The sequence below is a fragment of the Pteropus medius genome, unplaced genomic scaffold, assembly GCF_902729225.1.
Source record: "Pteropus medius unplaced genomic scaffold, Ma_sr-lr_union100, whole genome shotgun sequence".
Classification (NCBI taxonomy): Eukaryota; Metazoa; Chordata; class Mammalia; order Chiroptera; family Pteropodidae; genus Pteropus; species Pteropus medius.
This window is the reverse complement of record NW_024351241.1, coordinates 158383-171135: the sequence shown is the minus strand read 5'-3', so window position 1 is coordinate 171135 and position 12753 is coordinate 158383. Positions and strand designations below refer to the sequence as shown.

At 42.7% G+C, this 12753-nt stretch overlaps 1 long non-coding RNA gene across 3 annotated transcripts in view; it reads left to right on the top strand.

Moving 5' to 3' along the window:
• LOC120586567 (uncharacterized) overlaps positions 1–12753 on the top strand; it is a 46605-nt gene that overhangs the window by 28619 nt on the left and 5233 nt on the right. The window contains exons 2-3 of one of the 3 annotated variants that reach the window (XR_005648732.1): positions 3092–3176; positions 10502–10853. This is a non-coding gene — a long non-coding RNA (uncharacterized LOC120586567). Of the gene's footprint in view, positions 1–1694; positions 5249–10501; positions 10854–12753 lie in introns of those variants that run through there. The other 2 variants (XR_005648734.1, XR_005648733.1) reach the window with 2 other exon arrangements.

The window sequence follows — 12753 nt, the reverse complement described above, 5'->3', positions numbered from 1 at the left end:
TAAATGTTGACCAGATAATACACCTAGTCCCCATATCCCACACTTCCCATTTCCCCTAGTCATAGCAACTTACACATGTGTGATACATATGTTATAATTAGTAAAATGATACTGATATATTTTTATTAATTAAAAAAGTCCTGAGTTTACATTCAGTTTCACTCTCTCCTGAGACAATCTTTGATCTGAATACCATGTATAACCATTATAGTGTTATAGAGTGATCTGTACATCAGAGTTCCTAGAGCCATTATTCACAGTAACCAACAGATGGAAACAACCCTTAAATCCATCCATGATTGGATAAATAAAAGGTGCTGGGTTTCGCACCTTTGGAATGCTATTCGTACTTGGTGACATGAGGCAGTCAAAAAAAGACAAATACTGTATGATTCCACTTAAAGAAGTTCCCTCGAAAAAGCAAATTCATTGTGATAGAAAGTAGAGACGATCAAGGGATGAAATGGGGGGGGCGGTGGGGTGATTCACTAATGGCATCAGAGGATGTGTGGGATAGGATGACACGTTTGGGTAGAAGTAGTAGAGATGGGCCATATAATATGAATGTTACTAAAGCTACTGTCCTCTATACCCACAATAAATATACATATTAAATGTACTTTATTACGACATCAAGGTTAAAACTCTATTATTAAACATGAAGACAGTAGCAGCACATATGAATGCATGTGCTGAGATGGTCTTGTAATATTCCAAAATTTGGGAACTTGGCCGGGTATACAATGGGCAGGTGGAGTCAATGAAAGTCTATCATTGAAACATAGCATGCCTTTTCATTTTTCCTTTATGATTATGTTAGATATACTCAAGTCCCTCTGGCTTTCATGCCAAAGGCTCCACTTCTCTTTCTTCCCTGCCCCTCTTTCTGCCCTTCTTCTAGGAGGATGACCATGCATCAGCTCTGTTCATGTTTATGAAATGCCCACAACTATACAGACTCGCCTCACGAGCACTCTTTGCAAAGCTTCTGAGGTATGTCCTCAGAAGCATCACCAGTGACTAATAGCTACCTTATGTCTTTTTCCTCTCCTTGACGTGATGATGCAAGATCGCCCTAGTAATACCGAAGAAGTGGAGGTCCCATCTTTCTCAAAGGGAACTCGCTTGCTTGCAATCAGATAGAAAAGTTGCCTTTTCTCTTTTTCAGTAAAATTAGCATAGGAAAATGTGAACATTTACGTACTAGATAACATATACAATTTACTAGGTAGAGAAACTGACTAGTGAGTGTCTATTACCACCGATACCCGTGATAAGAGGGCACCCAAAAATGACAGCAGCAGTTACACACTGTATGGTAGAGCATACAGTTCCTCTGCAGTACGTTTTTGTCTTTGAAAGGAAATTTATAATTCTCAACGCAAAGGGACATGAGAGACCTTCCATTGTGAGTTTCAACTTTTTCCCCATATGTCTCTTATGTTTTCCCTTGGGGTCATTGACTCAACCACTATTTCCCATCTGGTGTCCTGAGGTCATCAAGGGAACTGAAAGAATGCACAGAGTGTTTAGGATGAATGAGACTCACTATTTTGTTTTGTTTTGTTTTGTTTCCTTTTATCTCTAACTGCAGTTGGATGTTGTAGCAGATAAAAAAAAAATAAGTATGATGAAATTAGTTACTTGCTGAGGAATATCTAGGTGATGAAGAAGGCGGATTTTTTTTTTTGCAGGTTTGGTCTGGAAGCACCCGGATTCTGGGATCCTGTCGGGAATGAGGCTCGGTGTGTAGTGAAAGGAAGTAGGTGAACAGGAAAGAACTCTGGCCAGTGGCCTGCTGTGGCTTTCTTTAATGAACGCAATGAACTGAAATACAATAAAATATCCAATAGGTCAATCCTACTAGTCTCATTTAAGTTTAAACATAACAGTTGGAATTTCATGTTGGTATGTTTGGAGGTGAGAGCTATCATGGGCAAATGGAAGTGAAAAGGTAAAAGGTGATTCCTTTGACATCTCTGATCTGAAGCTTGGTAACTGTGGTCAATGTCTAGGTGAAGGTCTACGACTCCACAGAGCCCAGGAAAGGTGCATGAATTGTGGGGAACATCAGGGTGATGCCTATGACTCACCATAGACTTAAGGAAAGTAGCAGGAATGGGGGAGCCTCTCTTTTTAATAATTTTATTGCTCATGTTTCTGTGTCTAAGGACTATGGATCCCATGGATCCATAATGGATCACATGGGAGAGAGGCCTGCTACTTAGTTAGTGGCACCTGCTACTTAGAAAAATGAGGAAGGGAGATGTGAAATTATGAAAAAAAAAAAGGAAATGTATGTAGAAGTCTGATATGTTCTTTTCCTTTCTGAATGATGTCACAGGAAGACGAATGTTTCCGTGGGCTTTGAGAGTGCTGTGCTTTTCATCTTCTCTGCTTGCTTTGCTATTTAAAAATTATTTTTCCCACAAGTCTTCTTTTTACCTCCTCCTACCCCAGAGCAATCTCAGGGCTCAGCCATTGCTCGGTTAGCACTCCTGGGAATCCTATGTAGGAGATGGTCGTTTTGTTTTCGTTAATGACCTATCATGGATGCACTCTAGTGGGATATGTGACTCCCTCCCAGGCACTTAGTCGAGGGACAAATTTCTTCTAGTGTGTTCCAGGTGGTACTTCCTTTTAAAGTAAAGAAGGACCTTTGTGCTTCTGTGTTCATGTTTGCTCCTCATTTACAGGGCACCCCCAGAACTGCATAGGAGAACAAAACAATTCCGATGGCATTACAGCTAGTGCTCCAGTATCCTTGAGTTCATCTCAGCCTCCACAAGTCACCCGGGTTTGAGGTGCTGAATGTGCTTCCATGTGAGAGAGGCCTGTGTCCAATTGCATCTCCGGGCCCTCCATGGCTGGCAGAATTCTAGAGCAAGCACTTGCTCCCAAAGCATTGCTGACCCGGTCTCCTGAAATTGACCAGGCCCCAGACTCACCCACCAGCAGGGCCAGGGGAGTCACAAGATGTGGGTTGTAGAGATGAGGACAATAATGGATCCTGGGGTTCTGCTACATCATCCTAGGAGCAGCAAGACATTGGGTTTCCACTGTGACTCTAAATTTCCCATTTTTTCCCCAGGCCATCCCAAGTCATTGCTGCCAATTTCCCCTCGAAGGCCACACTGCAGATGATGAAGTCTCTGAAATATGGAACATGTGTACACGTAATTACCTCTTCTTTCATTTATCATTCATTAGGATTGAAGTCGTGTAAGGTATATACTATGCTCTTTGTTGCTATTCTGGGTACACAACCAGAGAGGAGGGGGCCCAAATGAGACCCAGGTCTCCGGACTCAGAGGTTATTCATGCAACAACCACATACTGAAATCTTCCTGTGGACCAGGCCTTGTACTGAGCGGTAAAACTCAGGCCTTCGGAGAGGAGGTAACAGGGGCAGCCCCAGCCCTCACCATTCCTTGCCCTCTGTCCGCGCCTGCCAGGATCCGGTGCCCCAAGAGGTGGAATCGCAGGCCTGACTCTGCCACATGTTGGCTCGCAGTCACTCACCCATGTGCTGCCTACACAGCACCGCACACAGTCGGCACCATTCGGACGACTCCGCCGGACTCGGGTCCACTGTCTGCCCTTCTAAGTGACTGAACACCCGAAGCATAGCCGCCACCACCACACTGCGTGTGGCATCTTCCAGGACTCTTGGCCATGGAGAGATCCCTTCCGCCAGAAGGAAACTTTGGCCTTCGCTGGAAGTCCCGCCTCCATCTTCCCCAGAAGCCACACCCCTGTCTCCCCCGGAAGCCACAGCCCTGTCACTGTTGAGGGCCACATCTTGTTTCCGGCTGCCCAATGGATTGTCTGGGTGCATCCTCTCCCAGGCATTCGTCCTTGCCACAGTAACTATGTGGCTCGCCTCAGTGCCACCCTTGTCACGGTTCCAACAGTGTCACCGTTTTTCCCTGACCAGGGTTTCCGCCAAGCCCAGCTTCGCGCAGGATTGCTGTTCCTGGCGGGACAGTGGACAGCTTACCCCGTTCTGTGGACTCCTAGCATTTCCCTTCCATTTGGACGACAGACCTCTTCCTTAGAGATCTCTTAGGTCCAGGTCTAAAGTGGACCTATAGAAGATTGCTGAAGTATCTGTGCAACTTCATAGTAATCATCTCCGAAAGCCTGAGAAATAGACACTGTTTTTTCCATTTCAGAAATGCCACCTTCTCTGGCAGCCTTACTGGGCATCTTTTTCTAAATGGAAAACCCTCCCCCTTTCTCAGAATACACACTCCCTCTTCTGGTTCCTTTTTCATCTGCCATCCCTCTCGTTTTATCACCATTTACCTTATACGTGTTCTTAATGCTCTGCTCTGTCCCAGAGTCCAGGAGAGTAGCATATTCTGTGGAATGAATTATGGTTGCTGGATAAATGAGGAAATTGAGCTTAGTGAAGGATTTGGCCCGAATACTAGAATTTGACCCAGATATAATTCAGAATCCCTTCTTTGTACCACCTGTGTACCACCTCACCTCATTGTTAAGACTTAATTTGTAGTCGGGCAGATATCTCCCTCAGAAAGAATGTGCTATGCAGGAAAGAGAGGGATAAACATTCTGTCAGGACTAGAGGATTATATCCAAACTCACGAAATCCCAAAGGGGTGTGTATATCTTCAGAAAGTATTAAGTGCCAATGACTCCCCTGCCCTCACATAACTTACAGTCTAGTTAGAAAGATGGGTATTTAACAGTCACACAGAAAATGATATAATTCAAACTTGTAATAGATGCCAGAAGGATCAATAATGGTAATGGCAGGATGCTAAATTGAGGCATCAGGGAGGCAAAGCATCATGGGGCTGGTAGACTGCATATGTAGAAACCTGTCCTGGGAAGTGGTATAATGTTGGGCATGCAGTGAGCCTCCACCTGAAAGGAAGAAAGAGAAAGTTTCTCTTTAAATAGGATCAGGAACCTGAGACAGCAACTTCTCTTAGAGATGTTCCATGGTGGGTCAGTCAGTCCACCCTAATATTCATGGAGTCCTCATGTCTTTCAAAGTAGAAAGAGGCAGTAATGCAGAGTGACAGGCTTCCAATCCCAGTCAAGCTCAGTTTGTATAATTTGGTGATGAAATATACATATACGTATGTGTACATTTGTATACATTGGTATGAAAGTCAGATATAAAGTCCACATGGTGCAGGTCAGCACATAGATTCTAAGAGGTATGAGGCCCCATGGATAACAATCTGTATCAGCACCTGTCTGTATTGGGGTCACTCGTCAGCCTCTTCCCAAAGAGTTAAAAATCAAAGAGATTGCATCACAGTAAACCAGAGAAATACACGAACCTTGTCAGCCTGTACCCAAGGGACGGTGGCAAGTGAGAACTCAGAGTAAACCTCTTGCCCAGCTGGTGTAGAGAGAGACAGTGCTCTCCATATAAGGAACTGTCCCATTGTCTGTGGCCTGTGCAAGAGTGGACAGACATTGACTCAATGAAACACACATAATCTATAGAAAAAATTAACAGAGAGTAGATGATTACAAATCATAGCATCAATTCTACATAATGGGATTTCAGTGTTGTCAAATCATCTGTATTTTATACACTTACTGGAAAAGGATTAGTGAATAAATATAATGGGGTAGTTTGTGTAGAAGTGAGTTCTATCCCCAATAAGTTTGCTTGGCACCAAGTAAAAATCCTTACTTCAGTATTTAGATGAATACAGCAACAGCACGTGTGGATTGTGCAGGAAGAAATGATCTTGGGGGAAATGAAGAAGACACTGGCAATTTAGCCGAATTTCAAAACAGGCGGAAGGAGTCAGGCCTCTGTCTTTGAAACATAGTGTGACTGTCTCGTTCACTCTTTGTTCGATTATTTCCCACTGATTAAGTTCCTTTCAGAAAGCCAAAGGCACATTTTTTTTTTCTTTTCTGCGCTTCTACTTGGCCTTTCTTTCTCGAGCTACGAGGAGGGCCCGGCAGCAGCTCAGTTCATACTTACCCACCACCCTCATCAGTACACTCTCGGCCCCATCAGCCCTCACTCGAGCTCCCTCGCCCTTCATAAGCAGCAACACCTAGGACTGACAGTCACTCTATGTCCTCACAGATTTCCCCAAGGGTCTTTGGGAGGAGTCTCCCAGTGAGCGGGCAGATAAGGTGGCATCCCTCACCAAATTAAGCTCTCTCTCTTTCTCCTGCGAGATACATGGAGCTTTATTACTTTATCGGTAAAATTAAGATATGAAAAAGTGAGCACGTACTTTCCGGATGATACAGACATTTACTTGGTGGCGAGAGTATCAAGTAGTGGTCTAGTTCTAACTGAAAAGTGACCCTAAAGTCCTTCAAAAATGACAGCAGCAGTTAGAAACTGTACCAAGGGAGCTTTCTTTATCTTAGCAGTTTTTCCTTTTTGGAAGAGAAGTTGGTAATTGCCAACCCAACATGGCACTGAGAAGCAGTTTCTCCATTGAGATTTCATAACTTTTGGCCTGAGTAGTATTATCCTGTGTTTGCTGCTGGGTTCTGTTGATGCCTCCTGCATTTCCCATTTGGTTTTCTAATGTCACTGAGCCAAGCCAAAGCCTGTGCAAACGGGACTGTGCTTGATGTGAGCCTTATAGTATTTTCTATCATTTCACGTCATTCCACTTGCCCATGAAAACAGTACCTATTCTGCAATCCTTCATTTGCTGAGGGAAAATCTAGAAACCGAGAAAGTATGGTATTCTTTCAGGCTTCAGTTTGGAGAGCCACTTTGATTCCAGCTTCCTGCTGGCAATGAGAGTGAGGGACGTGGTGATAGAAACTGATTTTCTGGGTAATGGACTATGGCCGTGATCTCCAGTTCCAGTGAGGTGGTGTAGGTTTGTGTGCATAGATGTGAGTGTGTGGACATGTGAATCCATGCTGTGTGATCCCAAGTGTGTGTGTTTGTGTGACTTCTTTTTGTTCGAGTGTTTCCCTTGATTGATTTTACTGTAAAGACCAGAGTTGCTGGTTCCAACTTTCTAACATACATGCCCCTCACCATCTCATCATGAATGGATTGATACGTAAGTGTATATATTAATCATCTTGTAGAGTTTGAATGTGCACATTCATTATTGCCAAGTATATTCCCCAATCAACATGGAAACAAATCTCATCAGCACCCAGGACGATGTTCACTGGCTTCTTAATGGATAAACATGCTTTAGAATCTCTGTTAACATGCCATAAAATTTTTATTTAGTACAGAACATAATCTCTCAGTAGTTCTCATGGCATTTAGAATGTGCCACAGCTGTCACTTCCTTCATTCCCAATGTGTTTCCATTAAAGGAAGGCCTCCAAATGCCTCCTTCCCCCTTGGCTGAGTGCTGGGCAGGGCTCCTCCCTACTGCAGTTGGCCCCAGGTATAGCCCCATGCCACACCCAGTTCTGGAGGAATCTGAGTCAGGAGGAGCCTCCAGGGATATTTGGGGTCAATTCCCTGTGAATTTCTCCATAGAAGTCTAGTATTTATCTTCAGACACTCTTGCTGAAAATACACAGTGTCATTCTCATGTGGAAAATCTGCCTCCATCACTCATCTGTTCTGAGGACGTTGTATGATATGCGAGGAACACTGTGTCCAAAGAGAAGAGAATCGACAGTTCTTCCTCACAACTGAATCCTGGGGATGGAGGCCTCAAGGTCACCTTCGAAGGTCTGAAGAGCCTTCTGCGTCCTGCACGCCCACCTCCACGCTCTCTCCTCCATGTTTCTGTGGCTTCCCAGTGATTCCAGCACCTGTGTTTGTATTGCACCTTTTTGTTGACATCAGTGATGGCCATGACCTGGAGGCCTCAGCCAGGGCCTCCGAGGAGACAGAGCTTCCACAGTGTCAGGGACCTTCAGCAAGGACTGAGGACAGGAGCCTCCCTGCTGCTGCTCTCCCGGGGCATTGCCCTTAGTAGGACTTTAGTTTTGTATTGTATAGATCTAGTGCTAGTTCTAGGTATATGTATATTTAATATAGAAGTTTTTATATATTAAATAACATTTATCACTTGCTAGTTGCGTTAAAAGTGTTTTTTCTATATAATCAAACAGATATAGGAAAATACCTTCAGTTGGAACTGAATGCATTACTGTGAGACAGTCACTCTAGTGACCATACCAGGATCACTCCCTATTTCATACAACGTTCATTGAACCTTTACAAATGTAGTCCTTACCAGCCATCCTGTGTCAGCGTCCTTCTGCGGATATTTTTTTTTTAAGTTTCTTTATTCCATTGATCGTGGGACACTATCACGCAAGATCTGCTCGATGACTTGGATGTCAGGGTCTTTTAGTCCTGAAAGTCAGCTTAGCTGGTATTAAATTCTTGATTCTCCATTTCTTCCATTGAGTATTTAAATATGTTACTCTATTTCTTTTCCAACACAGTATTTCTTTCAATGAAAGTTGATAAAATTGTAATGTTTTTACTTATAAGTCATTTGCTCTGTGATTCTTGATGCTTAAACGATTTTTCCTATCTTAAAAGAACAGTATTTTGCTAGCTTATCACTTGCTGTTAGTCATTCCAAGTGGATGCTCAGTGTTCTCTTCAATAAACGATTTCAAAGTATTGTCTCTTTCTAGAAAAAACGAATTCTAATTGTTAATACTTGCTTTGAATCATTGCTTTGGTTTTTGTTTTTCAGGAACTCAAATTGTTAGATATCAGATATCTTTTCATTGATTCTCTTCAACTTTAGATCGTTGTAACCAACGCTTTTGTACCCTCTTGCTGAATTTCTTTTGCAATAGTGATCCCATTTTTTAAATCTTATATGGCATGGTTGTCACTGTGTTTCTTGTTGTTTCTATTTTATTTCGGCAGGGATTTTTAAATTTTGTTTTTCTTCTTTCCTGAGGTCTGTCTTTTCATTTCTGAATTATTCTATATCTGATCTATGATATACCTCATACTTTGTGTCACTTAAAAAAAAAAAGACTTTCACATAATTTTTGAAAAATGGCACAGTACATAAAACATCAAGATGGTTGTGGGGGGTGTGTGTGTGTGTGTGTGTATGTGTGTGTGTGTGTGTGTGTGATATGTGTTGACTCACTCCAATGCCTGGCGACTCTGTGAATGAGTGCTGTTCATAGTGTCTTGTACACAACACTACTGCCCAGCTTTTGTAGACTCGTGTGAGTGGCTCCTTTGATGGGGTCAGCTCATCTCATATTTGAGCTTCCTCTTTTTCTTCTGCCATCTATTTTTTCCCAATATTATTGTTTTTTCCAAGAAACTCTGACTTCCCATGACGTTTCTGAAGCAGGACTACTTCAGCTTTGTCATTTTGGCCTCCATCGCTGTTTCAAGTTCCATTATATATTTTACATGTTTCAATAGATTTATTCTTAGATATTTTATTCTCTTTGTTGCAATTGCAAAAGGAATTATATTTTTACACTTCTTTTTCTGATTCTTCATTATTAGAGTGTCAGTGCGCTTTGTATTTTTAAACATTGATTTTGTAACCAGAAACTTTCCTGTGTTTGCTTATTGTTTCTAGTAGTGTTCTTGTGGAATCTTTAGGGTTTTCTATATAGAGAATCATGTCATCTGCAAATAGTGACAGTTGGACTTTGTCGTTTCTTACTTGGATGCATGTTATATCATTTTCCTGTCTGATTGCACTCGCTAGGACCTCCAATGTTATATTGAAGAACCACGATGATAGTGGACAACCTTGCCTTCTTTCTGATCTTCGGGGGAAACTTTTCAGTTTTTCACCATTACATATAATGTTGGCTGACTCTTTCTCATAGATGACCTTCATTATGTTAAGGTCCGTTTTTTCTATTCCAATTTTGTAAAGTGTTTTGCTCATAAATGGATGCTGCATTCTGTCGAAGGCTTTTTCTGCATCTCTTGATATGATCATATGATTCTTATTTTTTTCATTTGTTTATGTGGTGTATTACAGTACTCGATTAGCATATGTCAGACCTTCCCTGTGCCTGTGGGATGAAGTACACCTGACCATGGTGTATAACCGTTTTCAAATGTTGCTGTATTTGGTTCACTAATATCTTATTTAGGACTTTTGCATCTGTATTCATGAGAGATATTGGTCTGTAGTTTTCTGATTTTGCTTTCTCTTTACCAGTTTTGGTATCAATGTAATTTTGGCCTCATAAAATGAGTTGAATAGTATTGAGGAGAATAGGTATGAAATCTTCTTTGAATGCTTGTTAGAATTCACTGGTGAAGCCATCTGGTCCTGGACTTTTACTTTTTGGTAGGTCTTTGATGAGTGTTTCCATTTCCATAGTGCTGAATGATCTATTTAGATTTTCCATTTTGTCTTGATTCAGTCTAGGAAGGTTGTATTTTTTAAGTAGTGGACCAATTCTTCTAGATTATTAAATTTGGTGTTATATACTTTTTCATAATATTCTTGTATGATCCTCTGTATTTCTGCAATGTCTGTCATAATTTCCCCCGTTTCTTCCCTGATTTTGTGTATTTGTGTCTTTTCTCTTTTCTCTTTAGTGAGTCTATCCAGGTGTTTGCCAATTTTATTAACCTCAAAGAACCATGAGCTGGAATTGCTGACACTGCTCAAGGAGTCATTATGAGTGCCTCGTTAGTGCTACCTCATGACCTCTACTGAAACTATGGGTAAAAAGCGTGTCCTTACTGCCACTAGGTGGCGGTGAATGTCTGCCCTGACTGTACTCCACTGAGGAGAGGGTGGATCTCCTCATTACTGCTGGGTAGAGGATGGAAGTGCAGTCTCCCCAAACTCGACTGACACCAAGGACTAGAAGACTGACTTCCTGAGTAGCCAGCAGGGATGGAAGCCTGACTTCCTATTTGAGCTTCTCTGAAACCACTGGTAGCTGTCCAGCGACCCCTGCCAGGAGGGGGTCGTGATGGCTCATTACAGTCTAAAGAAGGTGGAAGTGGAGACTCGAAATGTGGTCTTTGCTGGTGTGGGTGGGTAATTGATTTAACCAAAGCACGTCTGGTTGTTTTTTTGTGCCTGGGCTTGACTGCCTGACTGTGTGATATGGATGAGAAGAATGACAGTCACCTGGCTTTCGCAAAAGGAGGCCAGACAGTCTCCTTGTCTGACAATGCGGAGAAGGGCCAGAAGGGAGAAACAGTGCTTGCAATCTCAATTAAATATTCCATAAATCCCTCTTAATGAGGGAACTGAATGACACGTGCTGGCAAGCGAGCGGAGGACAGCTGCTGTGAGCATGAGTTTTGAAATCAGACAGCATTAGGTACAAACTCTAGCTCTGCCACTAATTGGCTGTGTGACCCCAGAGAAGTTGTTGCACCTCTCTGAACCTCAAGAATAAAAATGACAATTGTTCATTTAACATGTTTTGATTCCCTCTATGTGCCAATATTTGCTATTATTTTTATTGCTACTCAGAATATATTCAGTCACTTCTCTTTTGGTCATCTTAAGATCTCTATGGGGGGATACTGTGGCCAATTGCAAAAATGGCCATCAATTATTTCTTTCATCTAGCCATGGACTGTGGTGTTGCCCTGACTCAGCCTTGATCATGTGACTTGCTTTGGCAACTAGGATGTTAGTAAATATGAAGCATATAGAAATGTACGCTCGTGAGTGTGAAAAGTGCTTGTGTGTGGAGTTTGCTCAGTCTTGCTGCACTCAGGTCCCAGCTGCCTTGTGAACGAGCTCAGGCTGGCCCAACGGATGATTACAGTCCCAGGGCCCAGTCATACCTCATCACCGCAGCCAGGAGCCACCCACTCCTAGACACATGACAGAGCCATCGTAGACCATGACCCGACTGGCCAGCTGACCTCATATAGAAAAGGGACCCCAATAGCCAATCCTAGTGCCCAGTAGGGTGAACTCAATAAATGTTGTTGTACTAAGCCACTGCACTTTGGGATGTTTTGTTATAAGCAATAGATTACTGGCACAAAGATGCAGGCGGGGGAGTCCAAGTTCCATTTCTGCAACTCTTATCCATGCACATATGCCCCTCATTAAAATGGAGTCAGAACACATCGCCCGAACGTTCCTGTGATAGTTAGATATTGTGAAGCAGGAGCAGGCAGTGAGAGCTGTGTAACTTTCTTTCCTTGGCACATGGGAGAGATGTATGGACCAGGAACTCTAATCATAATACCACGTTGGAGCTCTCCTCCACCGGAAGGAGGTCTTGTCTGAGAGTTTTCGAGGTTGTTGTGGGAGCCTTTCTGGCTCTCTAGGCCTGCAGCTCTACAGTCCCAAAAATGAGATCTAGTTAATTGAGCAATCTGAACTTTTACTGTATGCCTGGCACTGAGATAGCCCTAGGGATGGAGAGGAAGAAAAGGAGACATTTCTCTCCCTAATAGATTCCCATAGGTCAAAGAAGACCATTTATGAAAGCCTTTTCTCAAGAATATTGGATTTCCTCTTTGCTTAACCCATAGATTCTTTGCCTCACACTCAGCTCTTGTGCCCCCATGTCTGTCCTTTGCACAATCTAATAGGCAACGTCCATCACAAGGCGGAATGTGTGCACCACCGATAAGGCCGTGTTTGCCAAATGGAATGAATGCACAACCCACTCGGTCAGGGCCCACAAAATTCTGACAGAAAAGTATAAAAGTATAGTTCCAGTTTCTTGCCTAGAAAGCATGACTGCCCCTGACTATTGTAGTCATAGCCCAGTCCTGCGACTACAGCCTCAGGTAGGAAAAAAAAAATGTCGTAGTGACATGGGGAAGAATGAAAACTATATATTCATAGTGTCGTTTTTCCGCGA